The sequence below is a fragment of the Diuraphis noxia genome, unplaced genomic scaffold (genome assembly GCF_037042655.1).
Source record: "Diuraphis noxia isolate RWA-SAM2 unplaced genomic scaffold, SU_Dnox_SAM2 contig0005, whole genome shotgun sequence".
Taxonomy (NCBI): Eukaryota; Metazoa; Arthropoda; class Insecta; order Hemiptera; family Aphididae; genus Diuraphis; species Diuraphis noxia.
This window is the reverse complement of record NW_028301715.1, coordinates 15,124,752-15,148,175: the sequence shown is the minus strand read 5'-3', so window position 1 is coordinate 15,148,175 and position 23,424 is coordinate 15,124,752. Positions and strand designations below refer to the sequence as shown.

Here is a 23,424-nt window from a genome sequence, read left to right as displayed (position 1 = left end):
GCAATATATAATTTATGTATTTATCAATTTATCATTTAACTTTAAATAATAATTGTATTGTTTAAAGAACCAATTTATTGCAAACAACTATAACATAATATTAAACATGATTATAAAATTAAATACTAATCACATAAATCTGAAAAATTCAAAAATATACAATTTAGGTACTTACTCAACATAATTAGTACAAATAAATTGTTAATGTTATATGTTGTGTCGTACCTATAGCCTTGTATTGCGCAAGCAGCGTATAGTTATAGGGTTGCCAACCGTCTGGTTTTCACTTCCAGATTTAGAAAGCCGGTATTTTCATCTGATCAGATAGTTTCGGCAACAGATCGATATAAATTATAAATATATTTTATATTATCATTTTTGTGAAATTGTATAATCTAAATGACTTCTGATAAATATATATTATATTACACTATTATAGTAACAGAGTAATGACGTACCTACTTTATAGGTATATTTGTGTACGTTGACCATAAATTAATATTAAATATACATTTCATGGAAAATTTAAAATGATCACTGATCACCTTTCTATTTTTGGTACCCTTGACTCTTGAGTCAGGATTTTTCAAATTAAAAGTTGGCAACTCTTGAATGTTCTTTGTAAGTACATGATTTCTATACATAATTTTAAATGATTTAACAATAAGACATAATATTTTAAATGTTTTGATAATCATAAAATTGGCTGAAAAATGTGTAACGGTTTTAGTGTTAATTCGCGTTTATCATTACAAATAAATGAACAGATAGGTTTTAGCGCTCTACTCCTAACCATTGCTTTACTAATTATCACTAGAACAAGTAGAACATGAATCTTCTCCGAATCGAAATAGAACCATAAATACATTCATATAGGTAAGTACCATAATTATTAAAATATTATGCTCGAACGGTGAAAAGGATAGGCTGTTTTAAATTCTATTTTTGAATATTTTTTTAGTTTGAAAATTACTCATATATATCTATTATAAATGTTTAGAAGATACTAATTAAGGATTTAAGGTATTCTTGTAAACTAGAAACTAAGTATTTTTGTTTCACTAGTATGATCAAAAGTAAAATAATCATTTGTATTTATTTTAACTTTGTATCAATACAATTGACAAAAATATTATCAGATTATGTTATTGATTAATCAAACATAAAAAAATTTTTATTTCCACCAATATAATTGAGATTGTTTTTCTGCATACCTTAAAAATTCAAAGTATCATTTTCTCAACAAAATAACAATATTGCGTAGATTTGTACGTACCTATTTAAAAGTAATTACCAAATACATACTAGTAATTATCAGTTATCACTTTAATTAACAGTCTATAATATACTATTTTAAACTTGCAATCCTCATATTGTATGTAAAATATCGGTGTACCTACGACAAGACGACAATATATTCTCGACGTTTGAATTCGGATTTCGAGTTATATTAATGGTGATTTAAAGCAATTAGAAATTATAAAAATTGAATCAATTTATATTTATTATTTATTTTAAAATAAGTAATAACACGATAGGTATTATAGTCTATATTTATTTTTTTTGGATTAATATAAATCGTGTGCACTCGTGCATGATAGTGTAGTCGATATTTCCATAAGTAAATTGCTACTTTTAAATTATTTTGTTCCATTGAACTACACATTCTATTATACATAGGTGATAGGTATATACTAATATAGTCTGAAATGAGAACATATAAAACATATGCACGTGCAGCGGGGTGCAAAACTGCAGACCACGTATTTGTTCGGATAATAATAATACAGAATAACAGTTTATCCCGAAAGTTTAAACATAACAAGTTTGTTTAAATGCACTCAGTTTTTCATTTTTATAATTTGTGATAGACTATCCAGAATTCCAGTATCCTACTTTGTATAGTAGTGAGTCAACATTTATTTCAGTGACTCGTCTATAGTTTTGTTTTAGATTAAATAAAGTAAAATTAATTATGTGTCTTAAGCTACGATTGAACCTTGCGATAATTTTCCGATTACATTACAGTCATAAATATACGTATAATGATATATAGCTATAAAATAATAAATAATTATAATGATATCATTGTTTTTTTTTTTTCAAGCTTTAGTTATAAATGTTATGAATTATAAATAGACTTAATAGAATATAAGCAATCATAATTTATTTGAATAATCAATAATACTAGAATTTAGATATACCTACATAAATATAATTATTCATTAATATATATATATTTTTAATTATAAAACAAATTAGATTTTTCATATTTTTTTAAAGATTATATTTTAGAAAATAAAGTATTAAATGAGTGTACTTAATAGAATTTCTTAATAACATTATGTAACATTATGTGTAAGAACGAAAAAAAATGTTTTAATTAAAATCATTTAAAATCATGAATACTTTTTTATTAACATTTTTTATCAATAAATTGTATTTATAAACAATATATTATGGTACACACATAATCATTTTTTTTGTTTTCAAGTTAAGGCCTCGACATCTGATGTCATTAGCCTGTTTTTCTTTTGTAAGGTTCTATTGCTGGTACAGTTGGTACGGTTGGTTAGGAACACGTGGATGGATGGCAAAGATTTTTCATTAAGAACCCGGATGGTCACCCATCCTGGGACTAGTGGCACCGGCCAGTGCTGGCACTTACACCTCATTAGTTACTGAAGCTAGATAGTAGATACCACGCCACACCAAGCCTGTACATAAATAATTATCATAATGTTAAAGTTATAAATAAATTGCATAATGATAACATTAAATTCCTGATATTTTAGTGCATAATATTATGGTAGACGGTGATGTATTATTTAATTTAAATTATTTAAATTATTAGAAATCTATTTGTACATTTTTTTTATTGTTGAACTATTGGTGTCTGCCGGTATACTATATGATTCAATTACATAAAGGTAGGTATCCATTTTTAACTCAAAAACGAATGGTCAATATTAAATGCTGGTTCTGAGGAGAGCATTTTATCTGAAAATTGTCATGATTATTTTTTAAATGAGTGTATAATCATTCATCATACATTCATTGTAGTTCATACCCAATTTAAATATTATATTTTCATAATTTACCCGACAAAAAACAAAAAATAATAATGTATACTAACATCTTAAGCGCGACAAATCTAGTTTTTTTTTCTCCAGGCTTCAGGCTTGTAACAATGATTTATAACTTATGAGAAAGTCACATTAACCCTACAGAAATACATACAACATGGCACTATTATATTTCAAGAAGATCCTCCTCTTTTGGGACTTTTATTATAACTCCTTGGGTTTGTTCATATTATATACTCTTTTTCTCTCAATGTAACCCGGTTATATTCACCGAATCGTATTTACGACGGTTGGCGCTCAATAAAAATGTCATCGCGCTAGTAGAACACGCGTTACTTCAATGTGAGAGGTAGTCTTAGAAAATGGAAAAAAAGAGGAAACTAGAAAAAAAATTATTGTTTTACGAGTGGATGATGGGTTTATTATGTGTATAATGCAATAATATGATGATGTTATTTTTTTTAACCGATAATATGGATAATTTTCAAAAAGGTTACGTTAAATGTTATAAACTACCTCATACATTTTATTTAATGCGTCTATAAAATGAACATGAATGCATAATTATCATGATATGAATCATTAGCGACTTTCATTGTAGGTTTATACATTTAATTAAATAACCAACCAATTTACCGTTGGTAAAAAATAATATTCCAAAGCAAGGTAATAGTGGCTTATCAGTTATTAGTTTATTACAATATTAATACAATGAAACAAATAATTAAAACCTTGTGTACGTTAAATTAATATTCATCGTATTAAGTAATAAACCATTTCTTAATAAAAAGTTTGTGTGATTCTTATCGTGTTAAAATTAAAATTTTTGGAATACTCTGTAAAGATGTTGTACATAAAAAAAATTATTTTTAATCTTTTTATTTAATACGTTTTAAAACTTGTACACAGATATAATGTAAAATTGTAAAAGTGAACATAATACTTATTAGCAGTGGCGTGATGAAGGACTATATTTGAGGCACGTGCCTCAGTTTGAGGGGTGGTGGGTGTCCTCAAAGATCATCTAATGTGTTAAAAAAAGCATTATTATTTAAATGAATAAATATATTTTATCTTAAAAAAATGTTTTAATGTTTTTTGTGATGGGCGGAGTGGGTGGTTGGTCTGACAATATAACTGTGCCTCATAACTTAATGAAGTTCGCCACGCCATTGCTTATTAGGAATCAATACCTAATATTTAATAATTAGAACTCATACAAAAAATGTAGGTATATTTTCAACCTAACCTCGCTATTTATTTTATACCAGTTTATACTAATTGAGACTATTGAGAGTCCTCACACCTCACGGATAAAAATGATATACTAGGTGATTGAGTTCCGAGTATAAGATTATAGTCATTGGCGCAATTTCAATAAAAAAAACTCCGGGTGTTTTAGCTATACATTTTCTCATTTTAGTTTTTTTTTTTTTTTGTATGAAGAAGTTTATGATACATAAACATGAATATTATTTGAGGGTGCTGATTTTTAAATTGGTGAGTGCTAATACCTCTTGAGCCCTCTATTTTTTTATTTTTTTTTTTTTTGAGTGCCTTTGAATATGGGTACCAATTGAATTCGCGATTGATGAACGAAAAATATACTAATTTAGTCTTTGGATTATTTTGTGTAAAATATAAAATCAACTGTACAATATTAGAATATATATTATGTACAACATTTATTTTATACATTTTTACTAATATAAGAAATCAAATTTTTTTTATTACTTATATTTATTTATTTATTGACAAATGAAAACTATTATGACATTAGTTGTAATTTATAACTATTAATTATTATATTATACCTTAATTTTAAGTAGCCAAATTATACGTAATATATTACACACATAAATTAAATTTCCAAAAATAATTTTCTTAAAACATTCAACTATAAGTTAATAAGCAGTGATATATATTATGACTATACGTTTAAGTGTAAAATACATTAAATGTAATAAATAAAACAAGTACAAAATATCCGTGAACTATTTCAATAAGTGTACAGTGTAAGTACATAGATAGGGTTTCTACATTGTAGCAATAATTTAAAATAAAACTAGACCAGTGAAAAATATTTTTTCGAAGGTAATAAAATATTATTTATGAATAAATATAATACCACATCACAATACAAATATCTAAAAACAAAAATTAAATAGAGATTTCTATTATTGACTTATTGTTATAAATATTGATCATATAATTAACACTTTTTAATAATTTGTATTTTTGTCAAAGTTTTTATCTTAACGAGTTTTAATAGAGTAATAACTTCCAGCACATTTAGTCAATCGATAACACTTTATATTTATTTTTGGACAAATGCCATTTCCAAAGAACGCTTTATAAAAATATAATCTAATTAACCGTAACCCTTCTTTTAAGTGCTACTAAAAATTGTCAATTGTTTTACACATAGGGTTCCCCGATTTCTTTTTCTATGATTTACCAAATTATTGATTTATATATACATATAGATATATGTGTTGATTTTTGTCATTGTAGATAGTTATTTTGCTCACATAAAATCATAATACCACTAAAATTTCCCACAATAATAGCAAATAGCTAAAAAACATTAAGTTGGTAACAATGTTTAAGAAACTTATAAGTTGGATATTACTTAATTTTTATACTTATTATACACTAGCGTCTACTGCTGAGCAGATAAGTGTATCGCTTATTATAAATTACTTATATAAATGCTAGTTACAAATAGGTACTCATGATAATATTATATGCAAAATATTACACCAATACAGTTATTAGCTTAAAAAATACAATAGGTACCAACTATAGTAAGTAGTAAGTACAATTATTATAAATATATATTTATATTTTATTATATATAAATATTAATAATTTAGTTTTTTTTTTTATTATTAGAAAAGGTAATTTACAGTTACACGTATGAGAAATTGATTATTTTCAATATAAAATTTTCTCAAAATTATTTTTCATAAATTTAATATTATAAATACAATTAATAGCAGGCCTATATTTTTTCCTCAACCAAAAGCTTTAACAACAATAATTACATTTAATATTTATTATATTTTTAAAATAATTATTTATTTGATTTATTTTTAAATACCTAAATAATTTACATAGATAATTGTTTGTTATTTATATGAACCTCATTATGATCTAGGTAACCTAACCTGCTATTATTCAAAATGTTATATGTGTCAAAGATGATTTTAATATCATATTATTAATTTATCAAATATATTTATTAATTGACTTTTATATATTGAATTATATAATTAATGATTGGTCGAATAGTACTTTTTCACTACCGGGTAAATACCAAAAGTTCAACAAAATTTTAGAGACTGAAGGGTGTGTAGAAAGCCATGTTTCACCCTGCATGTCAACATAAAACTATATCCGGCTGTCTGATTTTTCTTTTTTTTTTCCTTTTTTTTTTCCTTTTTCTCTCGTTTTTCTTTTTTCCCGGCCCGAATTGCAGCCAAAAAAAAAAATATTTCTATACATAATACAGTTTTCGAGCTCCGGTCGCACGCGTTAGAAAGTTGTATTAGTAACTCGACGAAAAATAACAAATCACCCCTCACCTTGGCTGGGACGCCAAATAAATTTACCCCCGAGGTCCCCCGAACTACACTAGGGACATGCAGACAATCTCTGCTTTTCACCCAAGCCCCAAGTGTAATCCGTTTTTATTCGATCTCGTAAAATACTGAGGTTTTTCTTGTTCTCTTTCCATTTATGTGGCAGCAAAGCATTCTGTCAGCCAAAAATAGTATACATGTAATATTTACCTATTTATAAATATAATATATTATTATATTATAATATTACGCATTTATGCTTTTGTATGTTATTTTCATCAATAATTAACTTTCCAAAAATCATTTATAGATTGTATTTTACAAAAAGATTATAACGTATTTTGTGTACATGATAAAAATTATTTAAAACGTGAAATAAATTGTCAAAGGTATCTTGACGGTTTGATCGATTTCAAAAATACAATATGAAAATGGTACAGTTTACATGCATAGTTCATTGATATTTGATGGATAGTTACATAACGTAAGCAATTAGTAATTATTGTACCTATACTTATTTGAGTGAATTAAATTGTAGAAATTAGTATTCATAGAATGTATAAAGTACAGAATATTTAGACTGATTTTTTTTCAACCATGATACAATTATAAAATTGAAACATAAATTAATACACTCAAGCAAAACATTCATATGCAAATAATGGGATGTAAGGTAAACATTTATTATTATTTAGCATAAAAAGGGTTTTGCCGTGTGAATTGGATTTCCTTATAGTTGAGTACAATAAATAATATAAATTCGTTTGTTACTTCAAATTAAATATCCGCCTTCGTCAGTTATTTAAAAATAATTAAACATGGCTGCGTAACAAAATATTTAACTAACCATCATATTATATTAGCAATCGTGATTATGGAAACCATTAAAAGTATTAAGCATTTTGTAGGTGGGTTACGGTTGGTTGAGAAACATTTGTATACAGTACTTGGAATTGTCTCTAAAATCTGAATGATTTACACTAGAGTTCAGAAGACGTCAATGACTTGAGGCCAACGACCAAGTCACGCCTCTAAACATTTTTTAAAATTAATTTCATTAATATTTTTAATGGTGGTCAATAAATTTAACGTTTTTAAGGAGTATTTTGATAATTTTTTTAATGAGCAAAATCTTGATGTTTTTTAAGTGTAAGAACTAATTATTAATTTTGAAAATTTGTAATTGGAAATAATATACTTTCATCATCAGTATAGCATTGTTGAATTCATCGTCGAATTGTTCATTGTTAATACTAAGTTCGAAATTCACCTATATAATAATGTGATTCCATCTCACACGTACACCTAATGAGAAGAGAGCCGAGACCAAACTGCGAACTATGCAACAACGCACCGATTTCCACAGCACACCTACTCCTGGAATGCCCTAATCTATCTGAACAAAGAAAAATCTTTCCACACTTAACATTAAAAGATATTTTAAGTATAGATAATTTTAACCTCCTAATAACATTCCTTAAAATAACTAATCTCTATAATAGAATTTAAATAATTATATATTACTGTTACCTATACCATTAACACCATATACCTGTATTATACTGTACTTCCTTTATTTAAATATTAATATTAAGATGATTGTAAATAACTTGTAAACATGTTTTTCCGGCTAATGACTTTATTGTTGAAGCCTTATCATTAATAAAAAAAAAAAAAAAAAAAAAAAAAAAAAATAATGTGATTTCTGTACTAAAAATAATAATTTAAAACTTGTTTGAAATAAATAGTTTATTTTAAAATTGAGTGTCGTCAAAAACATGAAAATGTCAATATTTCAATAGGTATATGGTATATTTTACTCATTTTCAACACATGCACACCCTCACACCAAGTCCGTTAGCGCACATACGCACAAGTATAACTATTTTAGTTTGTATTCAACGGTGGTTACCTATAATAATCTACCTCGAGAGTTTGATATGTAATCGTCAATATCACAATGTAGGAAAAATTTCAAATTTCCGCATAGTACCTTTAAATCATTCGTGGAGTATATAGCGTGCACAAGTGGATTTTTGTTTCTACATGTGACCAACTGACAACCATTGATTAGGTCGGTGGATAAAGGAAATCAAGCAGCAGACCGATTATTACTTCATCATTCTACCATGTTCCTATTATGTTTCATCCAGGACAATAGTTACAGATTTAAACTGCTTACACCGCATATCTATAGGGTTTCGAATTTGAAATATTTCAAAATTGAAAATTTTTCACTTCTAGAAATATTTCATTGAAATTATTAAAAATGTTTTTATTTTTATTTTAGACGTATTTGATTACCTATAGATGATTATAAATGCCCAATCGTTTAACAATTTTACACGCATTCGCAATTAACGACACGTGAATAAATACAGTTTGTGAATGTGCATTATTTTATGTGACTATAATGATTGTGTTCGGTGGTTATCATTGATGGCATGTCATTTCGGACCAAATCATTCAATTTATTTGCGAGTTGTAAGGTGTTTTACAAGGGGGAGGGGGATATATGCTTGGTGAGCAGTAAAGTTCCGTGGTTTATGTGACATCTCTGGGCCTTTTGTGTAACAACAAATGAATCGTGGTCTGTGATTACGTGCGTGAGTGGGGGGAATTCTTTGTGAGTCTGGGGAATTAGACTCGTAAACTGTGACGACGTTCTCTGGGGAAAAGACGGAGCAGAAGAAGCGGACTTGACTGTCGCGACGGACTGCGAGCGTTTTAAAATCCTACTGAACTATCGTTGTTCTTCCACCCCCTTATATATATATATTATATTCCAAGAATTTGGATTGATGTTCTAAAATACATTATATGTGTTTAACTTCAATTGCAAACAAAGAAACAGAAGTTTTGTCTTTTTTGTGACTCTATAACAAATTGCTCTGATCAAGAATGACATTTATTTTTAAAAACGTTTGCTGTTTTCATTTTACACGCTTAACGTTTATAATTATTGTTTTAATCATCGAATACTATTTTTTAATACAATATCATAATAATGTGTTCGTTAGTAATAGGCACGATATTGTCTTCAAAACCACAAAGTACCTAATATATTATAATATGATATAATCTATTGTATATATCATTTAAAAAAAAAATAATGTTTATGTAAAATTATTATTAATCATTTTCAATTGTTTGTTATTTAAAATATTTTAAACTTGTAAATCATTAAAATCGTTAAAAAGTTTTACTAACAATAAATCTCCGAATAAATAAGTAACAACTAAGTAAGTAAGTAACTAGCAAAAGTAATATCTTTACACATCATATTTTTCAAGTGGAATTTAGAACATTTTTCAACAAAGAGTCCATTATTTTTTCTATTGTTGGTAATAATTTTATTGAACTATAAACACGTAATCGAACTTCAGAATAATAATTGTAGTAATCAATATAAGCAATATATACGTAAATAACAAATTGATACGTCCATCACTAGTTTTACTAATCATATTATTATTAATTGTTCATAATAACTGATAAGTATTCAAAAAATGTGTAAGTTGTTGATATAACTTAAAATTGTTGGTTAGATATAATAACATGTGATAATTAAATACAAATCTTTAAATCAAATTAATTTAGACATTAATAGTAAAAAAAATTCCAACATGAGTACCTTACATATTTGTTAGTTGTTACGAACAATTTATTGAAATAAATGAATAAAAATAGTTATAGCCATTCCGGTAACCACTATTATACGAGAGACCTATCTGGTCGCTGATTACAATCCTTGTAGTGATTTTTCAAGCCCGATAAATGATATCTGAACTTTGCATTTAATTAAAATAATTTTAATATATTTTTTTTTTTTTTAAGTATATCACTTGCTCTTATTGTAAGTTCTTATTTTACAGTTTATGCAAATTTCTAGTTTAAAAATAAAAAAAAAAAACTATATTAAGGAGACAAATTTTAAATTCTGAACGAAGTGATGAATGTATTGATTTTACAATGATCTGTGTGGTTTTTTTTTGTGTCTGTGTACAGCATAACTTGTTGAAATAATGCTTCAATTTCAAACTTTGGGGGTGGTTTCGGATGGGAAATTGAATATCCTTGGTGCATTATATAGGTCAAAACTAAACATTTTCCAACCGTTTTCAAAAAAATCGAGAAAAATAAAAAAAAAGTGACAGAAAAACGGGAATTTTTACGCAAAACCAGTTTTCGACCAAATCGATTTTTTTAGTGGTTGTAATTCAAAAACTACCTAATCACTGTAAATACTTGAAATTTTCAAGCTTTTTTTTTTAAATACGTTTTTACAGCGTGTTTAAGGTCCTTGACGACCATGCGACTACTATTTTATGGAGATTTTATTTGGATTTTACATAACTTATGTAGAAAATACGTTAGGTGCAAATATTATACAATAAATTCTAAATAACGGCCGTAGAGGCATCCTGGATACTATTATACGTGGAACTCGTGATGTTGTGAATAAGATGCATTTAGATTTTAGGTGACTGCACGTGTCTTACCTTGATGCACCGCTCTATCGGATCGTATCAGTCAGGAAACATGACAACATTTTAAAGAATACCTTTAAATATCTTTTCCCTAATGATTTATGTCAGATTAATGTATAAAATTAATGATTATATATTATGTATCTAGCTAATATGTCATCATACATTCATAATTGTTACATTTATAAATAAATGTTGTACCTATAAATTATTTATACAACATAAATATCAATGCTGGTAAAAATGTATAGAAATAAATTGATTTGGCCGATATTTAAAATTATTAAAAATTGTTTGATTGAGAATACGACGGGAATCGGAAATTGCGGAGAAAACGAACGGCGGCCACCGGAATTCTATATTTTTATCTGATTAATCGAAGGAAAATTCCGTAGTTAAAATAAAATATTAGGTTAACATTAGGTAACTAGCAGAAAAGTTACAAAATCCGCTATTTGTCTAATTGTCTGTGAATTATAGGTTGTATCACAAAATAGTTTTTTTGATTATTCTGCACTGTTGACTGTTGAGTATTATTGACAGTCGACAGACAATAACAAACTATAAATTTATTTAAAATTGGTATTAATATATATATATATATTTTTAATTGTACACATACCCTCGGAAATATAGGCCATTGGGCTTAAGCAAAATAATTAATTACATATATTACTATAATATTGTGCAGTGTGCACACATTTTTATGTTATTCTGATCATGGATTCCCACAAAATGACTGTTTCATTCGTCTTTATAATTAGCAATTTAGTTTGTTGTCAATATCTGTGCTCTATGTTCACATCATCAACATGATGCCATCATGTTCTCAAAATAATTTTAAGTGCGTTTGAATTTTAAATTTTTACGAAATAGCGTAACGATAACGATTTATCCTGAAACGATTTTAAATATTTGTCATTTTTCAAAAAGTATAAGTCGTTGATACTTGAAAATATTATTTTTTTATTAATTTGTATATAAAATCTGTTTCACATTTACTTATTGTTCCAAGTGTATACCACTATACAATCTACCCTGTATAGATTGTAGATTTCATATAAAATTAAAAAGATGTGCAGAGTGTAATAGCTAAAGGGAAATGTTGGTGAACGATATTGATTTATTTTATTGGACTACTAACAAAATAGTCCACTGATTAAATTAAATGATTGGTATTCCTTTTTTATATTGATTTATATCAAACTGTACATTTTGCATGTATAAATTATTTCATATTAAAATAAAATAAATCACATAAATGTTAAATAAAATAGTTTGGTAATATACTGACATACCGTGTCAATGTGTCATAAACGATTTTTAATCGAAATATATTTTATTTTGGATTGCGTTTTTCGAAAACTTCAAAGTCAATGAAATTTTTTTGTATCGCTGATTTTTGCGATAAAAGAAAATATTAGACAAATTCGTCAAAGTAAGATATTCACCTCACTAAAATAATTAAATATCGATAGCAGAATCTCTTAAAAAAATTTTATGGTACCTAAAATCTTATATAAGAAATATGTATTGTTTTATTTTAGAAACACTTTTTAAGCTAAAAGCTTTTCAGATACAATTTAAAATATTTTTTTAAACTTGATTCACTGGTGAATTGATACAAAATAAATACACTTTAATGTATTTATATTTATATTTTATTGTACAATAAAATTTCACACTTAAAATTAGTACACTGTACACAGACAAATTAATTTCTATAAAAACAAAATATTGATTTGTATTATGTTAAATTTATTATACATAAAAAATGTAAAATAACAACGTTAATTTTAAACTGATTTGGTGCATACAGGTACATTTTAATGTAGACTTACTTCTCAGAGATGATATCACTTATATACTTTTATAGCTTTGAATGTATTTACTAATTAGTTATACTAAATCATTAAGTTTTTGTAGTCTACGAATTATTTTTTTTAAGTTATTACTTATTACATACTAATATAATTGAAAATAAACATTCGGTAAATTAAACGTGTCAACCTTAAGCTACTGACTCCAATATATAATGTATATATTATGTTAAGACTATTACATCATTGTATATGTTTTCCTTTATGAATAAAATACAGTAATATTTGTTATTAAATAAATGTATCATGCTAATCCCAAGGGTATATTTTCATGGACAACCAAACTACTACATAATATCCATTCAAAGTTCTGAGACTAAATAACTTTAGAAACATAACAAGAGTTCTAACATTATAACTATTAATAATTACCATTCTCTAAAGACCAATGACTTTAAAACAATTTTATCACAAAAATGCATCCAACTTATTATTTTTCACTTATAAGTGGTTTAAAATTACTTCAAAATACTCTTGTTAAAAAATTTTGCACTTCCACTATTCATTACTGATTACTATTTGGTATCATAGCATTCATAGCTAGGCTTCAAATAGCCCTATCGTTTTAATAATACTATTGTATAAATGGCTAGATCTCTAAAATTAAATCACGATCTGGAGTCAGAAGTACAACTATAACATTTAATTGTGCCCCAAAAAATTGAATATTGAAAATTAATTATACTAAATTGGATAATAGTGTGAGTATAATTATTAAGTTATAAATTATTTTAGTTACGGGAATAATCTATTTGAGCTTAATCGGCACCTAGCCAAAATTTTTTTCAAAAATAAAAATAGTCTGAATGTTACTTATACAGTTGTATTGTAAATTTCTTATCGTAGTTTTTCGTAATATTTTTAAAAACTATTGAGAGATTTGAATGTTTTAAAGTTTGTGTATAATGTAAGAAAGTTGTCTCAAAAATATATATCAAGAGATGAAATGGATAACCACAAATCACTGTAAAACAAATAGCTTTCTCTTTTCAAATCAATATAATAAAAGCTAAGAAATACGTGTTTTTAATTTTTTATTAAAAATATTATACAAATTTGAAGCTTAATTTAATTTACGATAAATTTATTTTATGTTGACTAAACAGAACTCAAAATTATAAAACGTAGATACACTGTAAGACCTGAGTATTCCATTTATACTACTGAAGAATAAAAATAATATGTCTTCCACGTTCAATGTGAATGAGTTTTATAAATGGGCTACTTGTGGACTTTCGGCCCAGTATTTAATAAATTGCATGCTTAATGAATATTAAGTCAATTATAGATAGTTAATTTGGGGAACGAATCAATTAGTCAAATGTGAAAATTAAAACTGACCAGAACAAGAAAGATATAGTTTCAAAACACACACGCCCACACATAGCAAATTCGCAACTACATTTTGTAACGTTTTGGGATCAGTATTACTCGCTTGGCTGTTTTTCCACCCAATACTACACTTTCGATTCCCAATCGAAAACCAAAGCAATAAAACTCGACCTAGAGTATTTTTCTTCTTTTATACTTGAGGTTTATACTGAAGAAAAAAACTTACACAAGTTTCTTCATTTTAGTATTATATTAATATTGAAAAAGATATGCTTTCAACATAATATGCACAAAAGCTAAAGAATAAATAAATAACAGTAGTAATTATAAACGGCCACAAGTAGAAACTTTTGTTTCATATAAAATAAATATTTGCCCACAATTTAATTTCTATTGATTTTTATTCAAAATAAATATATTAAATAACAATTCAGACTTTTAAAAAACATTAACTTTCTTAATTGTACATAATATAAAAATGAAGAAACATCATTATTGTTAATTGTCATATTATTCAAATAATTATGATTTATCTCTTGCACTTAAATTTCTACTACGTAATATATGTTCTAAATTTAAATTGTTATAGCTACTTTACTTCAAAGTTAAAATATTGAAAAACTTGACACCGACAACGAATCAAATATTTAATTGTGATACCACCTTTTGAATTTGTTCGTACATTAATAGATATAAAGTAATAACTTATAATACAACCAAGAGTCGATAGTTTTAATTCTTCAAATTAAAATTTAAACCAAATATTAAATTTGCTAAATTTTATTTAGCAATTGAAATAATTAGACTTTCTAGTTCTTTATGTACTTACCTACCTAAAAGCACAATATATAATATATATAACTACATATTTATGTAAATATAACCAAATGTGTTCATATTCAATTAAGCATTGAAAAATTATATTAAATCACATTTATTTTATAGTTTTAAATAATAATGTCTTAGTTAAAACTAAAAACTTCTTGTACAAAAGTTAAGTACCTAAATTGCTGTAAACTTACTACATTGTCCATTGTAATACCGTAGCATTAATATTTATTTTATTAAAAAGTATCTGATGCCCTGATGGGTCTAAACAGTAAGTACATAATAATTTATGATGTATTATGTATATACTAAGTGTTCTTCTTTTATGAATGTTGTACGCGAATATCTCAGGATATTTAAAAGGTAGACATTTGGATAACAGATTTGTAATTTAAAATGAAACATTCTCTGATCTGCGAGTCAAATATAATGGTAGCATTAAAGCATTAGAGATAATTTCCGACGGGTATTATGCATGTTTATTTATGTGTATAGTGGTGTGTTAAGTTTGCCTACCGGTTTCAACGTGTGTGATAATTTTTGATATGAGATACGGAGAGACTAAAATTATGTAAGATATAACCGACTACAATAAATACATATTCTTATATTATATACAGTAGTATATATATTCATTATTCGTATATTTATAGATCATCTAATATCTATACAAATGATAGATCTTTATAAATTAAATTAACGAAGAAAATTGCAATAGAACAGCAATCAACACATAGGTAGTCTCGCAAAATCGTTTTTAGATTCTAAGAACAGTAGCCATTTGATTTTTCAAAACATTTGTTTTGTGTCAGAAGTATATTTAATCATTCGATTATTAAATACGGATGTTTACGTTTATGTATTGCATTATTTTTTTTATTACATTATCAAGAATATGAACGGATATGGATACAGCAAACATTAGCGTCTATTTACTATTAATTAAATCCGTCATAAGAAATAGAAACATAACCCAAGTACATATACAATACACCATATTATAGATAGATAAATCATAAATCTAAATACTTAACACCAAGAAACGTATGAATGCGTATCCCTAAAAGGAACCTGTGGCCAGTAATTGTTAAATAAATTATTTTGGGAACATGATGACATCATGTTGATGATGTGAACATAGAGCACAGAGTCACCAAGAATTGTAGGATTAGCAAGATTTCTGACAAGAGGATTGGGTTGAGTTAAAGTGCAGAGATGGAAACGTCAGAGATGGAAACGTTTATAATATGCCCTAGCTTCTTCTGAAACTGAAGGCATTCTAAGGTATGTGTGTATAGTATAGCTCTGCACAACTAAACAGTAAATTCATAATATAAGTTGTGAGTTAAATAATTATAACTACTAGTTTAACATATAATTATGTTTATGTATAAAAATTCTTAGAATATTCTGCTTCAAAATATGAAATCAAAAATGTAAGTTGTCATTCAAAAGATTGAAAAATTAAAAAAATTTACTTTAGACTAATAATTATGTATAAAGTATTAATACCTTCGATATAAATATAATGAGAGTACTTACCGTTAAAATAATTACTATTTAATCTAAGTCTATATTAAATGGTTTGGTTGATGCATAAAATAATTTGTACATCATAGGTATACTCGTATAAAATTATAAATAGTGTGCCATAAGAAGATGGGTGAAATATGTAAGTATATGTATTTAGGTAAATAATGTGTTTCTAGTCGTGATCGAAGACTTGTATAATTATTAACTAAACCACAATTTATAAACATAATTATTTTTTTATATAAAAATTAATTCAAACTATGGGTATACTACAATGAGTACATTCTCAGAGTAATTGTAGAATATATAGTGTATATTTTGCATTCATTATCCCCTTTATTTTTTATGACACCAGTGACAGTGGGACCGTTTGCGCATTACTGCCCTTGATTGCGTCCATCAGGTAGGTATCTGTTAATATCTGAGTGATATGTTTATTAGTTTATACATAAACATTTTTTATTTTCTCTATATTTTAATATTTTAATTTTAAATTGTAGATAGGTATATCTAACAATTATTTTTAATTTATACTAACGAAAGTACAATTTTTAAACAGTATAGTTCGTTTCTGTCTTTCATCATTCAATATTTTTGAAACCAATTAGGTATATGTTATTAGCGTTCTTAAATTACACATTTTTCACAATACTTTTTAAATAGTTTGATTTATTTTGTATGTTGAAGATTATTTCATTGAGCTTTATTAAATTTCTTAAACATAAGACTTAACATTTTTAGTTATTTTCCGGTTTGATTATGTGCATAGGCGAAACTAGAACATTTTATTATTTTTATTAAAAGAGGCCAATTGATAAATACGAAAATAATATTAACTAAAAAAAATTTTTTTTTTAAGTTTTCTAAATTTAAAATTATATTAGGTCAGTATGTTATTCAGTCAGTATTACCTGTAGTTTTGCCTATGTCTCTATGACTATGTGATTGTGCAAGTTTTATTCGAATTGAATTAGATATATAAAGGAAGATGATAGTTATTTTTTTTATCGATATAAAGAATATCTACAATTTATAGTTATACTAATTTATAAACATTTGTATGTTGTTAAACAAGTTAATTTTAATTAACTCGTTAGTATTTATATCACTTAGAAATTACATAAAAATTTGCATTTTTTATTTTTTCACGAATTATAAACAAGAATAAAAAATACAATATACTTTTATATAGTTTCTTTTTGTCGTTTGTAGGTAACATTAATGTAATCAAATCTTAAAAAATCATATTTATATTTTTTGTATTTGGAGTATTACGTATATTCAATTACAGAACAAGGAGAAGTCTTTTTGAAGGATAACATTTCCGATGACTCTTTTAGAAAGGTAAATTATGCAACGGAACTGAATTTAAAAATAATAATATTCAAAAGAAAAACAAATATTCAGTGAAACGTCATACTCTTTTGATTTTTTGGGAGTTTTTTATTCTTTAAAAATTCAAATATTATAGTCCATATATGCACTTAACAAAACGAGAGAATTATATGTATGTTTTTTCGTGATATTATAAGTGTTTGGAAGAACGGCGTAAACTTTGAACTATTCCGGCATTCGGTGTTGTGTTGTTGAAAAAGATTTATGACCCGAAAATATGATCCTTTTCCTGCATACAGTGGTGGTGTAGTTATTATTTCGTGAGGTTGCACACAACTTAACCAAACAAATACAATGGACAAAAATAAATTTAAAATATTGACACAATTTGATAACGTTTTTATTTTAAATAATTTACGACCATTCCAGACTATTTGCCATAAATTCAAAACAGCGAAAATGCTGTAGGTATAATCATTTGGTACATGATAAAGAAGAAAATAATAATTCAATGAATTTTTTTTTGGAAATGAATGACCATTCCTATATATTGCGAATAAAATGTCAATCGTTTGATTTATCAGTTAGGAGGGACGTTTGCTCTCCCGTTGTATTTTTATGAAAGTAAAACTATATATAGGTACGTTAAAGTTGTGGTTTAGAACTGCAACTATACAATATTATATATTTATATAGGTACTTAAACAAGTTAAATGTCGTACATTAATTAAAAATTAATATAAATCAAAATTATTGTATATAAAACGTTAAATAGATTTAAATGCACATTTATTATCTTTGGATTTTAGAATGACATTTAAAATGTTACCTACAATAAGTATAATGATGCTTATGAAAGTATAAGTTATAATATAAATATAAATTTATGAATATTTATTATCATGGGAATTTTGTGTGGAATCTTTTTATCTCGTTAGGAGTGAATTTAATTAATTTATGAAAATTAAATCAATATTAATTTATAATACACTCGATTTTTGTTTTTGAAGGAAAAACAAAAACATATTATATGTGTTGTACACGTGTTATTACGTGACCCGGGGGAGGTTCGGAGTCAGCGAAAAATTGTCCCATCGGAATCGCCCAGCAGGGCAGTTCTTTGGGCCCAATAGTGCCCAGCGGACCGTTGACCTTTTTACCCTCTCATACGAATTGTTTAAAACAGACGACGACTAATCCGCATTGGTACAATAATTTGAAAATCGTTTTTTCCAGTTCAAAAACTCCTAGGAACGTGTTGGCATGAAATGAAAATGAAAAAAAAAAATAATAGTAACAAAATATTCTGTTGGGAAAAAATGAAAACTACAAAAGAAAAAGTACTGGCATGCCGGAATAGCATGTTTATTGGTTTTTGTACAAGTTAACAAATATGTACCATGCAAAATGATATCGCTATTCAGCATTCCTGTTAAACACTGAAACAAAATATGTTCGGTAGAAAATTATTTAATAATCCGTTAGGCGGTAAGTAAATTATATTTCTTAGAAAATATTAAATAAGACTTGTTTGTAAACTTTGAATTATTCAATTGCCACTTAACTTAAAATTCTGTGCCATACGTAAATACAAATAGTGAAAGTTTGAATCTAGTTACTTAAAAGTTTCGTATTATTTTTCAACATTGTATTAAATATGTATACAATATACATATATATAATATCATATCAAGTTTAATAAATTAAATAAAATATTACAAAAACTTAAACTAAAATTAAAAAAAAAAATAATAATTAGGATAATTAGGTACACACTGTAATAGTAAATATACTTACATATTTAAAAAATAATAATTCATCATTGTATAATGCATAAACAAATTATACACAGGTATTTGGGTATTAAATGCAAACTTAGTTTATCTTAAACTTTTGTATGCAAATAAATACGTTGGATTAAAAAAAAAAATGACATATGGAAAACACTATAAAAAATTAAACAAAAGTTTAATTTCAGTATAGGAACATTTTTTTTAATGCTTGACATTTTATGACGAGCGTCATTTTTATGATTCTGCATTATACTTTTATTGTAACATAACCAAATATAATATCATATGCTTTACATAATTATATTGTATAATAATGAATGCTAAAGTCGAGAAAACACATAATATAATAAGTATTCAGAAATATAATGGAAAATATACTTATATTGAGTAGGTAGTATACTTATATATATATTATAAGAAAATCTACAAAGTTAAATCTTTTACAATTTTAGATTGCAAAAATAACATTTATCCACTTACTTAAACGTTGAATACTAGGAATTTATTTTTTTAATTATCGCAGCCCGCAGGTACCATCAAGATTCAACATATCAATAAAAACTCTTATGTTTTTATTTAATTAATCTATACTTTGTTTTTCCTTATCTGTTTTATTATTATTATTATTATTATTATTATTTTGGTTGAAAGTTAGTGTTAGATGTATTTACATACTTTTACAAGCTCATAGTAACCTCAAACTAATACTTTAATGCATATTATTATACACAATAATTAGTACTTGAATGAATTATTGACATTTTTTTCTGGAAACAATCATTACTGGATATCGATGCTATAAAATTGTATTTACGGCTCAAAATGGGGTGAACCTCAATAATTCAAATTTCGCCTTTTCGTTCATTTCAACATAAATCGTCGGAAAGCTTTTAAAACCACAATGACACCAATGTTTGGGGGTTTTAATGGTTTTATGGGCATCGGCAATCGAGTTTGAAAACAATGCGCCAAGTCGTTTTTCCGTAATATACTGAGCTAAAGTCTTTTTAATCCTAGTTATTGGTTGTTTTGTTTTTAAACAACTTTTTCGTCAATATATGCAAGAGGCATTTTGTCATGTCCACCTTAAAATTTGGCGGGTTGGATGATAAAGTTTTGTAGATAGAATTTTAATTGACATCCTTCCCGGGGCTCTGTAAAACTCGCACCGATTAAAAAGTTTCGTATACCTACCTTCAGTATTAACTTCAAGGCAATAGATAAATGTGGAATTCTAATTTGAATTATTAACCTGAAAATCACAGACCAAAAGACAACAGTTTAAATCATATGAAATGTTCACAAGGAAATTATTAATTGCTTGTGCACTTGTATCATTGTGTATCTAAAATGACCTGTGAATTATTTGATATTCCTTAGTATATAATATAATATATTAATATAATTGTTATATTTATTTAATCAGTATATTATAATTTATAAATATTGATAGTAGTTAATTTTAAAATTATTAATTAATTGCAGAAGGAGCTTAAAACTAAGATAATGAAAGAAACATAATTGTAAGTAGAATTATATTTTTTATAATATATATATATATAATATATATATATATATATATATATATATATATATATATATATATTATATTTTTTATTATATTTTTTATTATATATTAATATAATTGTTATATTTATTTAATCAGTATATTAAAATTTATAAATATTGATAGTAGTTAATTTTAAAATTATCAATTAATTGCAGATAGGAGCTTAAAACTAAGATAATGAAAGAAACATAATTATAAGTGGAATTATATTTTTTGTTGAAAATCAAGTTTTGGACTCTTGTTAAGTAATATAATCTTATAGAAATATCTTTTTATTAAAAATATTAAATACGTATTTGATTAACAGTATAAATAAATTATAAAAAGTAGACAGGAAACAGAGACCGGATCTTGGATACTCGTCTTTCAGCTTCACTCACTTGAATATAAAAACAAATTATTGATTTTTTATATTAAGTATATATTTATATAAAATCAAGTATTATTAACAAGTATGTTTTAATTTTTGATTAAATTATTATTTATTTCTAGTATCCAACGAAATTGTACCTTTACTTTAATTGAATGATTCACTAAATTTGATAATGATGAAATGTTAGGGATAAAAATTTGTTTAATTAAATCAACAGTTTACTTGTCTTCTCCCCTTCCCCTCATTCACTAAGAATCTTTAGTCATGCAAATTTTTTAAACTTGTGTTAAAAAAAATATGCTACAAGTTAAACCTATATAAATGCTTATTACTTGCTCTTGATAGCTCGCGGTATTAAATTAAATTTAGTTTACATGGATCTAGATTCTATTGAAGTTATTTACAAATAATTACATGAAATTGAAGAAACAAAGTTTGTTATGTTGTGTATAAATATTTGTTTTATTCATTATAGAAATAATTAACCGTATCTATTAATTATTCAGTATAAATTCTTACCAAATAGTAAATACAGATAAAATATTGAAATTAATATCAAAATAACCGCATCATCGTCACACATTTTGACATCTCGTTTATAGTGGGATCGACGGATGAATATTATAATAGGTAATATTATGATGTATTGTATAAGATAATGAAAACCGTTATTAGCAAAAATTGATTTGATACGCTTTTGCTAGTATTGTCATTTGTGATTTTTTTTTTATGAGTGATGTTGGAAGAGCCACAAATTATTAGTTTACATTTAAGCGTTGAGTCTGACATAATAAGTTATATTATAGCATTACAGCAACGGCGGTCTTCCTCGAAAAACGAGGGGAGACGACGTAAATGCAATATAACAAAATAAGTGTTGTCTTCAAGTAATAATGTGTTTCACAGTTCGGATATTTTATTTATATTTATCAACAAAATAAACATTTTCATGAATTCCTTATTTACTTGTGTACGAAATTCTATTGATTAACTAGAGAACACTAACATAAAGTATAATATTTTTTAAATATAAATATTTAAACACAATTGCAATTCTATGTGTTTGTAACTCCTTTTTGTGCAGGGTTTGAATGTTATTATATGTATATAGGTAGGTACTGCAGGTCACTGCGTTAAAATTGAAATGACTAGTTAAGAATGGGTAAATATTTTTCCACATAGGTATAGATTATAATATAAGTTACAAATATATTATTGTGTACAAACATCTATATTCTGTAAAAAAAAAAGAGTAAAACTTTAAATATAGGTACAAGTAAACATTAATTGAAATAAGGTTTTTAAAAAACAGTGTTTACAAGGAGGGACTATATTAAAAATATTGATGCCTATATCCTAGTATTCATTCTAACGTTTCAAGGAAAATCGAGGCCAGAAGCCGTCGTAACTTATATTTCATGTTGGCACATTGCCTGAACTGAAATATGAGATATAAAAAAAGATTAAGTACAAAAATGTTTACACGATCATCATAACGTTCGTGTGAAGAATTTTTCATCCAAACTTTATAAAAGGGGATTAAAAATCTAAAGCTGATAAAGACATTCAATACTTAATTTCGAGTTATCTTTTAAATATTCCTATATAATGCAAACATAT

At 25.8% G+C, this 23,424-nt stretch overlaps 1 protein-coding gene and 1 long non-coding RNA gene across 3 annotated transcripts in view; one reads left to right on the top strand and one right to left on the bottom strand.

Moving 5' to 3' along the window:
- Positions 1–23,424, bottom strand: part of LOC107171931 (trace amine-associated receptor 1) — a 54,322-nt gene that overhangs the window by 20,374 nt on the left and 10,524 nt on the right. Inside the window, exon 2 of one of the 2 annotated variants that reach the window (XM_089228446.1) lies at positions 2,669–2,717. The exons of the other annotated variant lie outside the window; for it this stretch is intronic. The gene's annotated coding sequence lies outside the window, so the exon portion shown is untranslated. The remainder of the gene's footprint in view (positions 1–2,668; positions 2,718–23,424) is intronic. 2 annotated transcript variants of the gene reach the window in all.
- On the top strand, positions 707–21,659 carry LOC149054951 (uncharacterized). Its single transcript, XR_016191902.1, has 4 exons — positions 707–876; positions 19,305–19,556; positions 21,347–21,384; positions 21,587–21,659. It is a non-coding gene; the product is annotated as an uncharacterized LOC149054951 (long non-coding RNA).